The 14533-nt window shown below is 42.8% G+C and overlaps 1 protein-coding gene across 8 annotated transcripts in view; it reads left to right on the top strand.

Annotated features, from left to right (window-relative positions):
* Positions 1-252: 252 nt before the first annotated feature.
* The window catches only part of HTR1F (5-hydroxytryptamine receptor 1F), a 118772-nt gene continuing 104491 nt past the window's right edge, over positions 253-14533 (top strand). For all 8 annotated transcript variants that reach the window (XR_004841505.1, XM_035890757.1, XM_035890761.1 and 5 more), the window contains exon 1: positions 253-320. The gene's annotated coding sequence lies outside the window, so the exon portion shown is untranslated. The remainder of the gene's footprint in view (positions 321-14533) is intronic.

Below are 14533 nucleotides of genomic sequence, written 5' to 3' on the forward strand. Positions count from 1 at the left end.
AGCCCTGGGGGGATTTAACAGCCGGGCAGAGGTGGTGCTGAGGCCAGGGTTTGGGGGTGGGATGGCAGGGGTAGGGGGACAGTTGGGCTTGGTGATCTTAAAGGGCTTTCTGAACCTAAATGATTCCATGATTCTAGATCAGCCCAGGCTTTGGGGTGCCATGCCGAAGTACGTTGTCCACTTGGGTATGGTGCTTTGGGGAGGTTATGGGCTGGTGGTGGAGTCTAGGAGATGGTCAGATGTAGGAAGTTGCAAAAAAAAAAAAAAACCAACCAAAAAAACCAAACCCAAACAAACCACCCACTTGGATAATTAAAACGGTAAATCTAGCTAACTTTTCATTATCTTGCTTGCTGTGTGCTTATATATGTAGATATTTATGGCTTATCTGGCTTCGTTTCGTCATCCTTTGGTTTTCGTTAATTAGCTTCTCTTGTGCTGCTGGAGAACTTGAAATACTGGGGTTTCGAACAGAGCAGGACTCTGCTTCTGCTTTATCCTAAAGTTGGACTGAGGAATTAAAAACCTTCCTAGTTCATAGCAGCCTTGCAAATATGTTTACTTGTTTTATTAACCTGAACGCGGATGATACTTCATGTGGCAGCATCCCTTTAAGTCTGCTTTTCCTTAGTTTAAATTTTGCCGATGCTCTCTAATACGGCACGGATGTGTGTAGGCTACACACATGCGATCCGGTATGCTGATTGATTTTGTATGCTGGCATTCGCATCTGAAAATCCGAGCAGGCTTTGGATTGCTTTAGTTGATGATGTTAACAAGTGAACTGTCTTCTGTTTTCATCCTAATTCAACTTGTGGATCCTGCCAACACAAGGTCACCCAAACCAAATCAAGTGGTATTTCTCAGCCTTGTAATTATTTAGTTTCCATTTATGTGATAGAACATACTACGTTTTGTACAGTTTGCACAATTTGTATACCTTCTTAATCTGGTAGGCTTTTGCTTGAGAGGTTGTTATTTTTATATAGTCACCGTATTAGTTGGATGCTTTATGAGACAGGGCAACCCCAGGCTTTCTGCACATTATGAAAAAAACAATTTTAGGAGATTATATTGGCTTTGCCTTGTTAGATATTATAATTTCATAGATAATTATGTTTCTACTATTAGCTATTCTTCTTCTTGCAGTGTTAACTCAGCAGATATTTACCCGAGGAAAATAAAAATGACAGTTCAGTTAAAAAAAAGAAAAATCAGTGTATACATGGAGAAGAGACTGCCTTATTCTCATAGGGGAAGAGAGGATGAGAGTATCAGTTGCATAGTTGGTAAAAATGACTGGCCTGAACTTTGCCGTAAAATACAAGCTAAACTTCCAAGTTTAACTCAGGAAAAACTTAGTGTAGGCTCTGCAGCTCTTCACTGATTTTGTTTCTTTCTGTTCTGAGAAGCCATTCATGTATTGCACTACCTACCCCTGCATGCATGTGCATATACACCTGCAGAGGGGCGCATGCCAGCCCGAGAGTGGCCAAGCACAGGACTTGGGATTCCAGGTGTTAAGCCACAGAGGACTACAAACAGTGGTGGGGAAAGGAAGAAGGAGAGATTTGCAATGTTTACTTTTGGGCACGTATTTTAGGGACCTTAGCTTGGAGACTGGTCTCAGCAGTAGAAGAAAGACAGGACCCCGTGTGCCCTTCAAAGCGCCTGGCAGATGCTTCTGCTCCAAATTGCTGCTTGCTGTGATTACGTCTCTATTTGAATTCATCTTCCAAAAACTTGTGTTCATCCACCATTTATCTTGTTAGTGTTGAAAATGGGACAGAATATGCATTTGTTGGATATTTCTAGTCTGCTAAATATTAAGATCTGTTGACCCAAGAGACAAATACTTTGCTTAGGGGCTAAAAATCATCTCTGGTCACAAACATGAGAACTGCTGTGTGCTGACGCTGCGCACAAACTTTCAACAGTGTTAAGGTAAATGGAAATATGTGAGGAGGGGACTTTGTTTCTCCTACGCGTAGGACATGAGTGGTTACGGGACTGGGCAGCAGCGCTGCTCAAAGCATTGGTAACTCCGGGGAACGTGGCTGGCTGAACACTGCAAAAGGTGCAGCAGGGACCTTTGCATCAGCTTGGGTTTTGAGGTACTGTAAGCACACTACTCTCGGTACCTCTGCCTCCTCACAGTTACCATTCACAGGCACGACAGTGCCTTCCCTCCTCGGTGTGATTTCTGCCAAGGCTGTCATAAGTATTTGAAAGTTTCTTCATTTTGATTGTGGAGACTGAAGCGCTCAGAGTGTCAAAGGAGGAAAAAAAGGTAATCAGCTTCAAGCCATTGTGAAATGTTAATACAATAAGTAAAACAGACTTTTTGGTAAGTCAGAAATTCTGCTTTCTTAAGAAGAGATTAATCAAGCCTCTGTTGTTTGTATTTTTCCCAGAAGTTATGAGGTCTACAGCTCTCACTGCCTTCGGTGAAACCTGCACATAAGCAAGCTTCTTTGCTTATTTCCTTGCAGAATTCCGCATCCTTTCTTCCTTCCTTCCCCCCTGCGAGCTCCAAATTATCTGGTTTTTTCATCCAGGCAGTAAATGAAAGGGCTAACAGAACACACTCAGGCAGGAGGCACTCACTGCTGCTAGAATCTGACTTTCCAAGACTAAGATTCCTCTCGAGCTGGGCTTACAGATGAAAAGGGCTCGCGCTGCACATGACATCTCTCAGGTGCTCATGGCATTTTGTGCCAACTCCACATCTGAGGATGACATACCACTATTTTAGTGTTTAAGAGGACAGAAGTGACTAAAATTCAGATTTTTTTATAACTTACTGATGCCCGTCTGTTAGAAGTTACAACTGAAGTTATTGCCCCTGATATTCTTTCAGTTATTAACTGGAAAAAGCCTTGTGTACTTCCAGATTCAGTGTCTTGCCTCTAGCGTTAGGCCTTCACCCAGAAAAGGAGCAAAAAATATGCATAGCTTTAAAATGAAAGAGAAATTTAAGACAGCTTTAGTACTTGAAATCAGTTTTTATACCTTTGTCTCTTAAATGACTAATCTCCACCTGTGGGTGTCCATTTAACCTGCGAGATAACTTTAGAAACTGCTGGAGGCAATTTGTACTATAGGATCTTAAGTGATTAGCATTTGGTACACAGTATAATGCATGCTCAGTATTTGATGGGTTGTATCTCTTGGCTTCAGCTGCTTTTTTTTCCCTTTTTTTTTAATGTTACATTCTTGCCTGCAGGGTTTCTCTGCAATTTATGATCACAAACAAAGGTTACAGACTCTCTAATTCAAGCTTCAACTGTTATGGCATTTTTATACAAATGCTCATTTACTTTGTCTAGCATTTAGCAAGAAGGATCAGTCAACGTGATCCATTATTTTGCAACTATTGTGTGAAGAAGTGAGTCTCTCAGAAATGTGTCCCCTGGTTATATTTTTTTGCAAACTAATTATATATATATATCAGACATAATGCTGCCCTCTACTACTGCATTACGTTTCCCATTGTAATAAAGTTGGAGGAGTTTCAATGCAGGAACAAAACAAAGTATTTTTTCATTTGACATTTGATGTCCATGGTGGGAAGGTTGCACACGGCAGCTGTCCCTGGCAGACAAGCAAGTCCTTCAGTATACACCCTTCATGTTGTAATTAAGACCAGGGCACACTTCAGAAAGTGCCGGGCATGTGTATTTTATATATATATTTAATTTCTAGTGTTACTTTCAGGATGGTTCATCTTACCAACTAGTGATGGAGGGAGAGAAGGGAATCGGTGGTCACTTCCTTCACACTCTCTTTGTGTCCTCACTTCTCCTCCAGTTCCTGGAGGAAGAAAAGCACATGGGATTACATTAAACTGTCTAGACCTAGGCATCCTAAGAATTGACTAAACACTTCTGAGCTCCCCTTGCCTATAGTAGGGGTGTAGCACATTGTAATTTGGGAGGCTTACTTGGAAATGGAAGAGTTACGAAACTGGGTTTGACTCTTAGAGCTGTGCATCTCTGTGTACGCAGTTGCAGGTTTTCTGCAGGGGAGGGGCAGAGAGCATGAGACTAAAGGCTGGAGAACTAGTTTTAAATAGCAAACATGCCTTGTTCTACCAGGAAGCATCAGCAGCTCAGCACCACAAAAAGCCCAATCTAAGGATTCCCACATCACTGGCTTCATGAAAAAATGAGAGTTTTTCTCTAAAGCACTAGTTGTGGTAGTGCCTTTTGAAAAACTGCATCAGCATACAAGCAAGTCATCTTGTTTAATATGTTTAAGCATTGTTTCTTCTTGTCAAAATGCAAGCCGAATTTTGTAAGTTTTGGTTTGAGTGGCAAGCAGCCCCAAATTGAAGATAAGGATTATGAAAGCTAAAAAATGGCCACCTAAACTCATTTTTCTTAAGTTATTTTTCCCTAGACAAGGTCTGTCATCATCTTGGGCCTAATTCATTGTATTTTGTAAGAAACCATTACTCCACTATGTTAAATGGCAGCGTTACTTCTTCAGGCTTTTACTGATCTGGGTTTTTTGTTGACGGTGGAAAATAGAAAGGTTCGATGGTGGTAAAAACATCCAAAAAAGAATCAGCAAGTCAGCTGGTCCACCTGCAAACACTGCAGTTATGCCTTAGGTGCTAAACAGTTAAAAAGTCATTCTCTGCCACAGGGAATATTGGATTTCATAGACAGCTTATTAGCAGGACTGTCGCTATGAGGTGCAAATGAGGCTAAGGTGATCTAGCTACCTGCTCGTCTATATAAATGTGTGTGTGCTTATATGCATATGTATACAAACACACACACCAATTTCTTGGAGGCCAGATATAAAACCTATATGAACGAACAAAAAGTTTCAATGAATTATGAAGGAACATTGTGACCTGCTGGAGACAGGGGAAAGGAGAGAAGAAACGAAAACAAAGGGAGTCAGTGAAAGGTCGGGGCCATTATGTAAATTTTGGACAGAGTAGGTCAGAAGGACTGGAACTGGCGTCCCTATCCCAGAAAAGCTACTGCTTGCGCAGTAGTGAGAGGTGATTAGAATTTGATGGATGTTTTATGATAACGCAAAACCAGGAATCCCTCCAAAGGGTACTTTGTACCTATTGAAGTGTGGTTGCATTTGGCAGCTTCTCCTGACTCGAGGAGAACTTCAGAACTCTGCTGCTATAAGTCACAATCAAAAATATGACAATTTTAGAAACTTTATACCTTCAAAATAGAATTTATGAGTGTTTAATTACTATACCTGTAAGTCATGTCTGCAATAACAATTATGGGCAAACAGACAACAGTCAGATCCCTCTTCCCCCTTTCTCACAGCAGCAGGCATAAAAGCTTTTTTTTTAAATCAAGTTCCGTTCCTTTTCCCCATAGTAACACTTCCTTCCTAGAGCTGTCTGTAGTTGGTTCCTACAGCAGCTGAATGAGGAGAGCAGAACAGTTGGCTTGGGTCTCTTCATGGATGGGAATGCCAAATGTTCCCTGCTTACTGCTTCCTACCTCTGACAGAGGAGACTGTGCTCAGTGACTCACTCTTAAGGTCAGACGCGTAGCGTGACTTCAGCATCCCATTGCATCTTCTCTCCTCCCTCTTTCTCCCAGTCTCACCATCTTTCTCACCTCCCAGCAGCTAGGTCTCATGCTCGCCTCATCTGCAGCTTGTCTGAGTTTCCTGGTCTTTTGAATTCCTGGATTGCTATGGATTGCACTCACGTGAAAGCACTGACACTGCCCTGACTGCAAAACTTCCTGTGGGGACAGCAATAATCATCACGGTTGTTGTTCTTCCCCGAGCCCAGAAGCCAAGGTGCATAACACTTCTTGTAGGGCTGCTGCTGTATATGATAAACAAGCATTTTCCAGGTGTAAGTGCAGATGATTTCTTTGTATTGTAACGACATTTGTCTCTAGATTCATAGATTTGGGGCATAATTAGATCTTTTGCTGAAGAAGAGTGATCCTTCCTCTGGGAGGAAAGGAACATCTTCTTACCTTACCATAAACACTGTTGATTTGATAGCATTAAATCTATTCAGTTTATTTATACTAAGCATAAGATTATCTATAAAGTTAATTATGGGGGGGATAAAAGTAGCTATCAGTACTTGTTCTCTTATCCTTAGCTTTGTGCTAGATTATAAGAGATCAGCATGGCTTGGACAAACCACGGCAGTAGGCGGTGATGGGGCCCACGGAGTACAGGTTTTCTAACTCAGTGCGATGACTGGTTCACTGAGTCACTGACGAGAAGGGGGTGCTCTGAAACCAAAAGAGAGACAACTGAAACAGAGAGGTCTATTATCAAAAGATGATCTTTGGGAGATATTTCAGGCCATGGTTTATTGGTATCTCAACCACTAGTGGATGTAGGCAAATTTGGACCACATCCGTATTGCTTACAGATGCAGCCCAGTCCGTTACCACAGTATTTTCCCCCAGCTGCTGTTATAACAACCCCTAGTAAATACAAGACAAGCTTCTAACATTGCCACAGACACAAAGAAATAAATGGCTTGAGTGAAAATACTAGGAGGGGCGTGTACCACTATCTGGAAAACTTTGCTCAGAAAATAGGTCTTCATAACTCATTATGACAACTACTGCCAAGTTGTAAGGCTTGCCACCACTTTTGATTGTCCAGGAGACTCTCCTGGGTATCGTGTAATGTTTTAGTTAATCATTTCATCATGGAATCATAGAAAAACATTCTATGATTCTACGTTTAGGGTTGGAAGGGCCCTTTAGAGGTCATCTACTCCAACCCCCCTGCAGTGAGCAGGGACACCGCTAACTGGATCAGGTTGCTCAGAGCCCCGTCCAACCTGGCCTTGAATGTTTCCAGGGATGGGGCCTCCACCCCCTCTCTGGGCAACCCGTTCCAGTGTTTCACTGCCCTCACTGTAAAGAATTTCTTCCTTATATCCAGTCTAAACCTACCCTGGTGTAGTTTAAAATCTTTACCCCTTGTCCTGTCACAACCAGCCCTGCTAAAAAGATTGTCCCCATAATAATATTTAGTATTTAATTATTCATTAACAGTTTAGCTGGAGGAATAACCTCTACACTTGGTAAGTGCACAGGTGATACAAGGTTGAGGACGAATGCAAATGGGCTAAATGGGTGAGAATTTAAAGTTGTTCTAAGAAACGCAGCTCGACAGAACAAGCATCAAGGATACTCTCGGTCAGGAACAATCAAGAGTGCAAATACAACAGCGGAAATGACTGACCGGGCAGAGGTGTACATCCCAATGTATGTCAGCCGCATCACAGAGCTGATTCATGCTCAGATGATGTAACCGGCGGATCCTTTTTGAAAAACTGCTACACGGCCATCCACGTCCTGCATCTGGGCATGTGGGAACGGAGAGAGCAGGGCTGCTCTGCAAGGGTGGACGCACCGGGAGCCAAGGTGACCCCAGGGCAGGCACTGCCTCACCGAGAGGGCAAAGCCAAGAGCAGGCAGGCAGAGCCGAGTGCAGGTAATGGGACCCGCTGACAGCCCCAGCACCATGAGGGGGTGAACCGGGGCCAGGGGCCACCTGAGGGAGCAGCCAGGAGCAAAAAATGACATTGACATTATTTAATGACATAGAAAAAATCCAAGTGTACCGGGCAAAACAAGCAAATAATATAATTATCCGCTCAAGAAAACAGGGAAGTCGAACCTTAGAAGTCGAGTAGCATTTTGGTCTCTGTAAAAGGTGCATTTGAGCCTGTTGATTTCTTTCCTAGGGAAATGACTTCCATTCTGTCCTCTCTAACAGTTGTATCTACACAAACAATCTTCTATATTGGGCTTGCCCAGTGTAATGGCATCATTACCATCTCTTCTGCACAAAGAATTTTTTCATTAGGATTATAAATTAAGCTCATTCTCAGTCTGCCTTTTACTGAAGGCTTTTAATTTTTTTCTTCCAGCCAACCCTCACTCTTCTCAAGGGCTGTACTGCAGGTCTTATTATGAAATTACCTGAGGACTGACAGTTGCCAGTGGCAAAAAGGGCCCCTGCTGTTCTGGATAAGATGAAATGACTTTTTCTTTTCATCCAGACCAAAAGCCTTGGGGGGTTGTGGGTTTTGGGGTTTTTTGTTTGGTTGGTTGGTTTTTGGTTTTTAATTAATGTTTTAGATGTTTGTACCTAGAATAAACAACTACTTCCTATTAATAATGAGGATCTGTGGGTATATCTACACTGTCACTTCCCTGATTTGCTGTTAAGTCCCTATCTCCCGATCATCCAAACCACATCAATGTTAGTCTGTTATAGAGCAGACCTGTCATAAACCCTGTTACAGAGCAAACCATCCAGTTTCCTCCAAGGCAAAAGGCAGGTGTGGATTTGGAGGTGATTTGCTGAGGAGAGCAATTCAAATAAGCACAATAGCTGAGCCCATACCCAGATTGGGACCCTTCTGTCCTACATAGTATTTTCCAGCGCGCTCCCAGCAGACCTTCTGCCCTTACGGGCTCACAAGCCCCCAAGCCACATCTGAGGACATGCAACCTACCTCCCCCTTGGTATAATGCTATCAAACTGCCATTCCACTGCGTCAGCCCTCACATCAGTTCAGGTATTTTGAACCATAAAACCTCTGAAAAATAGTAATAGCGTCTGTCAGCCCCAGGCGGCTGTGTTAGGTGCCATGCAGTGTGGGCACAGCTGTGCCCTAGATGGAGTTGACAGGAATATTATTGGGCACCAGCCACACTGTGCCGCTTGGGCTAGGGAGCGGGGAGCTCTCAGCAACACAGACATCTTTTCTGTTTGTTTGAGACATGCTTGGTTCAGGCTTAAGATTTTTGGTTGCATTTCAGATTTCTGACACTGGCCTGGTGGCACTTAAGTTTTCTCCTTGGGGAAAGCAGGCAAGGCTCTCCTCAATGTAGGGCAAGCCTGTTACCACCAGACAGACAACAAAATGAAGCATCAAGACAAGCAACCTAGGATGCCGATACTAGTTTTTGGCACAAAAGTCAGCAGTGCTTTGAACTGTCTGTTGAGACAAATTTGGCCCAGAAAAGACCTATATTTGAATACAACTACTAAGGAAAATCAAGTAAAGAGGGTTCAAGTGTGGAGCCTGCTCATGACTGTCTGTACTGGCAGCAAGGACCTGTAAGTGGTGGGCTATCCAGAGCCCCAAGTAATAGCAAAGTAATGGGAGCTTTCCCAGCGCTGACAGTTTCCTAGAAAATCACTTGGTCTTTGGTGAAGCAGTTGCACCGTCTCTGGTGAGCAGTCTGAGCTGTGTATATATGATATCGTGACATGATTTGGCATTCGCACTGGAATTCTCAATCCACTGTAGCCATCTAAAAGCCAAGTGTGTCATCTGCTCAAAGTTACGTGATCTTTAATCAGCGACAACAGCTCTGGGTGTATATCTTGTTTTTAAGATGACCTATTAAGCTGTCATCTAGAGCTGCTTGACCTGTAACAGATAACAAGTGCTAAGATAGAAAATGGCTTTACTTGCTTTCATTAACATTCATCTGACACTCCAAAAGGCTGCAGCTGGGCCAACGCAACCATGCTCAGGGCGCAAGTTCACCATGATGGTACGCCTTAATTACTTCTTTCTAGTGCATTTGTGTGTCTTCTCTCAATTCTCAGGTAACAAGTCAAGCCTGCTGCTCATTAGCCCCATCCTTGATCTTGTACTGAAACTATTTATTGGCTCTCCTGGCAGTTTGTTAGGCTAATGGTACTCATCTCTTGTTAGATAAAGCTACGTGTAAGAAATAAGCAGACCACATTTAGCCACTTCAGTCACTTCAAACTACTGAATCTCTCTAATAGAAGAAAGAAAAGGGGTGCAAAGCTGGACTGAAACGTCACCTGTTGGGTTTTTTTTTCATATTAAGAAGCTAAATTCAGGAAAGTGTGAAAAATGTGAATGAGGAAAACTGGACGTTAGATTTACAGTGAGATTCTTTGCGGTTTTAGACATTATCCTGCATAAACAGCTGCTGTTTCATCACTGGTTACAGGAAAGATTTCTGTCTAAAGCACGACATTTAATTTCAGAAAAGCAGTCATTAATTTCTAACTTCAAAGGTCTCTAAAGCATGTCAATCATTCATGACAACTAGCAAAAAAATTCTGAATGCAGCAATAACTAGTATTTAATAAGAAGAGAAGTGCATCTTGCACATTTTCAGGGCTACATAATAAAACATTCTGCCATGAACAGTACTTCTGAATATTTAAACAGAGTTTCCTCCTTGAGTACTGGTGGGAAAAGAGGAGAAGGCGTAAGGAAAAGGCTAGGTTGTGGAATCAAAGAGGATGGGAGGAAAGAAGAGTAGGAGGAGCTGTCACTCACAGGAACAGCCCTCAAACTCCAGTGTCTAGGTAAGAGAATTTTGTTTAGGTGCAGAACGTGAAATGCATGCTGGCACTTAAAAGCTGAAAAATAAAAACATTAACTGAGGGTCATTAAACCAAAGAGTAGAACTACCTAGTTTTGAAAACACGTTCTGCCTTCAGCATCCAAATGTTTCTTGTCCTGTGCTCTGAAGAGCTAATGTTGATGAACAACTGTCACTGATGGAGATGGGGAAATAGCAGTTGTGGTGAAACCACATATCCGCCAAAATGATGTCATTTAAAGCGGTAACATTATTTGTGAATACACCCAAAGAGTTTTGCCAGAACAAACTTTGAGAAAACATTACTGAGCACAAAGACCTTCATTTTTTAACAGTTTTGATACAGCAGTGAAGGAAGAGAGTTGCAACAGGATGGCAAGATTTCTGTTTTCCTACTAGTTCAGTAATTAGAAACCACATTCTAGACACACCTTAATTGCTCCTCGGGGGGTTCCCATCTTGCAGCCATTTTAACCTCAAGAAGGACCATGCTCCCTGGCTCTCCTGCTCCTCCTGCACGTCGCAGGCTTGGAGCCACACAACAGCAGCAAGGATGGCTCTCTGAGCAGCTTGTTACAGCAGTCTCGAAAGTATAGATGGCCTGGTTCAAAGCACCTTTTTTCTCTTCATTTAAGAGGACGGCCTGAAATAGGCTTTGGTTAGTAGCTGCGAGAGGAGAGGAGGAAGAAAGCAGCACTTTGTGTTGCTGGGTGTGCAGGCGCCCACATTTTGAACTGCTTTACCCTTTCCCAGCGCAGGCAGAGCTGACCTCTGCTGGAATAAAAGCATATAAAAAGAAAATCAAGGGATTTGATTTACATTCAGTATTTTTTGGCAAAATCCTCTTTTCTTTTCAATACTTGTTTGCAGAAAATCCCATTAATTTTTTCTTTCTCAAGACCTCTTTCTGAAGGCTGCTTGTGGTGAAACACATGAAAACCAGGGGAAAACCAATACACTAGAAGCACTATGTCTGTGTTGCATCCATGTAAATCATTTGCAAGAATGGGCTGTATATGCTGTATTTGGACATATCCTGAGGCAAAGACAGAGAAAGAGGAGGATGAGTCCTGATTCTCCTTGGCAAATGCTTTCCACTGCAGACCCACAGAGATGCTTCTCTTCCTCAAATGACTCATGGGGTCTCCACTACTGGGGTTTGTTGAATGTCCCACCACAGTCTGTAAGCAATGATGCTGACTGACCTCTCAGGTGTGTGGTGCGGATAAACCTCTGACTGCACAGTTACCAGGACCATTGCAACACGTGTATCAGCTTGTAACAGTCAAAAGGAACTTCATCTAGTCATTTAAAAATTGCTTGTCTCTGTCTCCATCTGAAAATTCACCAAAAAAAAAAGCTTTGTACGAAATTTTGGAAAAACAGATTTGGCCAAAATTTATCTGGCAAAAAATGGGATTAAAATGGACTTTAAATGCAGAAAGATGAGAAAGCAAATAATATTTTTCTGACCCGGATGCATCTCTCTGCTGAAATCTGACTTCCAGCATGTATTAAAGTAGTATGTAACCAAGAAAGAGAGGGGACAGTACATCTATCTTTACTTCTTTCATAAACCCGTGAGGCACCTCAGTAGAAGTAGCACGGGAAGCTAGATTGGAATTCGATGCAACAGCATAGAGCCCAAGTTAAAGGCAGACTGACAGAGAGATGTGTTGAAAATCCATGTAGGATGAAGCACCATTTACACAGGAAGGAGCACTGTAAACGTCAGGAGCTGCTTTAATTCATCAGAAGGTACTTCACTTAGAAATGCAATTCTGACCGGTTTACTCTTCATAAAGGCAATACTTATTCTGGGTGTGACCAACTGGTTTGTTGTTCCCTTAACTGTTATTGAGATAAATACTTTTGCAATGTCATAATTTGTGATGCCTTTTCTGTGTATCTAATGTGTAGTACACCCGTAACTAAATTATTTTTACTTCCTCATTTTTTATAGAGACAATATTGCAAAGACTTCTTTTGGCAGTGACCTGACATAAAGCTTTCTCTGTTAAGGCCAAACCCATTTACCTTTGGAAACTCATTAATTTAATCTAGAGAAGCATAGATCATTTGAAGAATGATAAAATTACATGGTCAGTCTGAAAATTAAGCCGTCTACATAAAAGAGGTTTGCTTTCGTACAGCTGTAGGCATGAGTCACTGACCTAAGAACTCAAAGCATTGCAGGGATATTAAGAATATAAAAGTAAAGATTTCAATAAATTGGTGAAGTAATTAAAGAAGACAGGATATAAAAGACTTGTTTGTCCTGACTGAAACAGAAATCTTCTTTCTGTGGCAATGAGAACAGATCATACCCCTCATGCTCCTTATTACAAATCTTCTGGACCAACACCTGCCAAGCAAGTGCTATCACTGGATCTACTGCCCTTTAAAGAGCTGTAGGAAACAACGAGAGTAAGGGTCAAGAAGTATTGCTCTTGCTTTCAGTAAGAAAGACTTTGGCAGCCTGTCTGCTTTCTTCAGACTCTCTTCTTCTGCCTACAACAGCTGCCGGCTCTGGAACAGCTGAGCTGCAATAAAGAAACACCCCGGAGGAGTGGAGGGACCCTGTGGGCAGAGCTGTTCTCCTTCTGAGACCACAGCTACCTCCCAGCCAGGGAAGAGAAGGCAGTTTTGATTGAGGGTGGGGAGGGGGAAAGAAGGGGAGAGAAAAACCTTCCCTTCTTTGCATCTTCACCTCCTTCTAAAACCTGTCCTAAAAGTGAGTATTGGTTTTTCTTCCATCTCCGTAGTGGAGGGAACTACAAGAACCTGTTCTCACCTCTCTCGTTTGGTGCCTTTGGGAGTGAGCAGTGTCATACCCAGCTTTTAGGCAAGAGCCTCATCTCCAGCACCTACAGGGGAGTGGCTCATACATTGCAATAAACTGGCTTAGAGTCAATTCAATTTAGATCAAAGCGATGATAATGTGCTAAAGGCAGGAACTAAAGAGGTAATTCAGAGGATCTTTCTGCCTTCTGAAAGGTTACCCAGCTAGCTACTCTCCTGCTTTTTGTTTGTTTGCAGTTTAGATTCCCAGTTACATCTAGGCACTCAGTGCCTGACCCGATTTTTTTTGCGTGCAAGTGCTTGTCTTTCTTTTTTATCCAGTTTTATAGGTGTGATCGAAGGAGCCAATGGGAGATAGAAGAAGGGTCCCTGTCAGAACTGGGGAAATACATGAACGAATAAATTGAAAAGATAAAAATATTCCTAGTGCAGTCTCTGCTTTTCAGATTCTCCGCTGTGGTAACAAGGAGGCTGTACCACAGCCTGTGGCACTGGGCTGTGTGACTATAAAAGCGACACCTTATTTGAACAGGCTGTCCCACTGTTAACTTGCCGCCTCTCAGGTGCACACACAAGCCACCAGCATGGCTTCGTGCTCAGCGCTGACTACAGCATTGCTTACGAGGGAGTTTTGAAGGCAGGAGGCTTGTCTTGGAGAATAAGGTTTGGACCATGCTGTCTGAGAACCTACCTCTCCTCCTTGCACCGTGCTGAGGAGACCAAGCTAACAGAGGTACAAAAGCTGCTGCTACCTCCTACAAGACGAGAGCAGGAGCTGCACATGGGCTGTGAGGGATCTGCTGGTTTTGGTGTTTCCTCCCCTGCCTGGTGTCCCGTAAGCAATGGGCAGTCTCCTTGCCCTGGAGAACATGCTCCATGCCAGCATCTGTGAGTGGGCTGCAGGATGGTTCTTCCTTAGCAAGGAGCTGGGCTGGGCTCTGGGGTAGCACCTGCTTCCATGGAGTGGGGAAATAGAAAATTCGTTTCTGAGCTGGGGGAAACATGAATGGATTGCAAAAGTTCAGCAAGCCTGAGCTAGGCATTCTGGTAAGGGCAGTATTCAGAATGTAAATACACATATTCAGCATGATCTTAAAGAGTCTGCTAAATCAAAATACAATAGAATAAACACAGACAATAAGAAAGAGATGGAATAATTACAGGCAGGAGACTGAAATAGAATTTCTGTTACATCATCTGTCTGTTTTTCCCTCGTACCACCCTAGCACTCTCACTAGACCTTTCTGAACCACACAATATTCTGTCAGTTCAGCCTTAACAGAGCACTAGCTGGGAATGAGGTACCGTGATTAAAAACTCACAGAGACTATAGCAGAATAAATCAAATTATGTAAGTGTCGTGGTTTAGC

The sequence above is a fragment of the Egretta garzetta genome, unplaced genomic scaffold (assembly GCF_000687185.1).
Source record: "Egretta garzetta isolate BGI_Z169 unplaced genomic scaffold, ASM68718v1 scaffold383, whole genome shotgun sequence".
Classification (NCBI taxonomy): domain Eukaryota; kingdom Metazoa; phylum Chordata; class Aves; order Pelecaniformes; family Ardeidae; genus Egretta; species Egretta garzetta.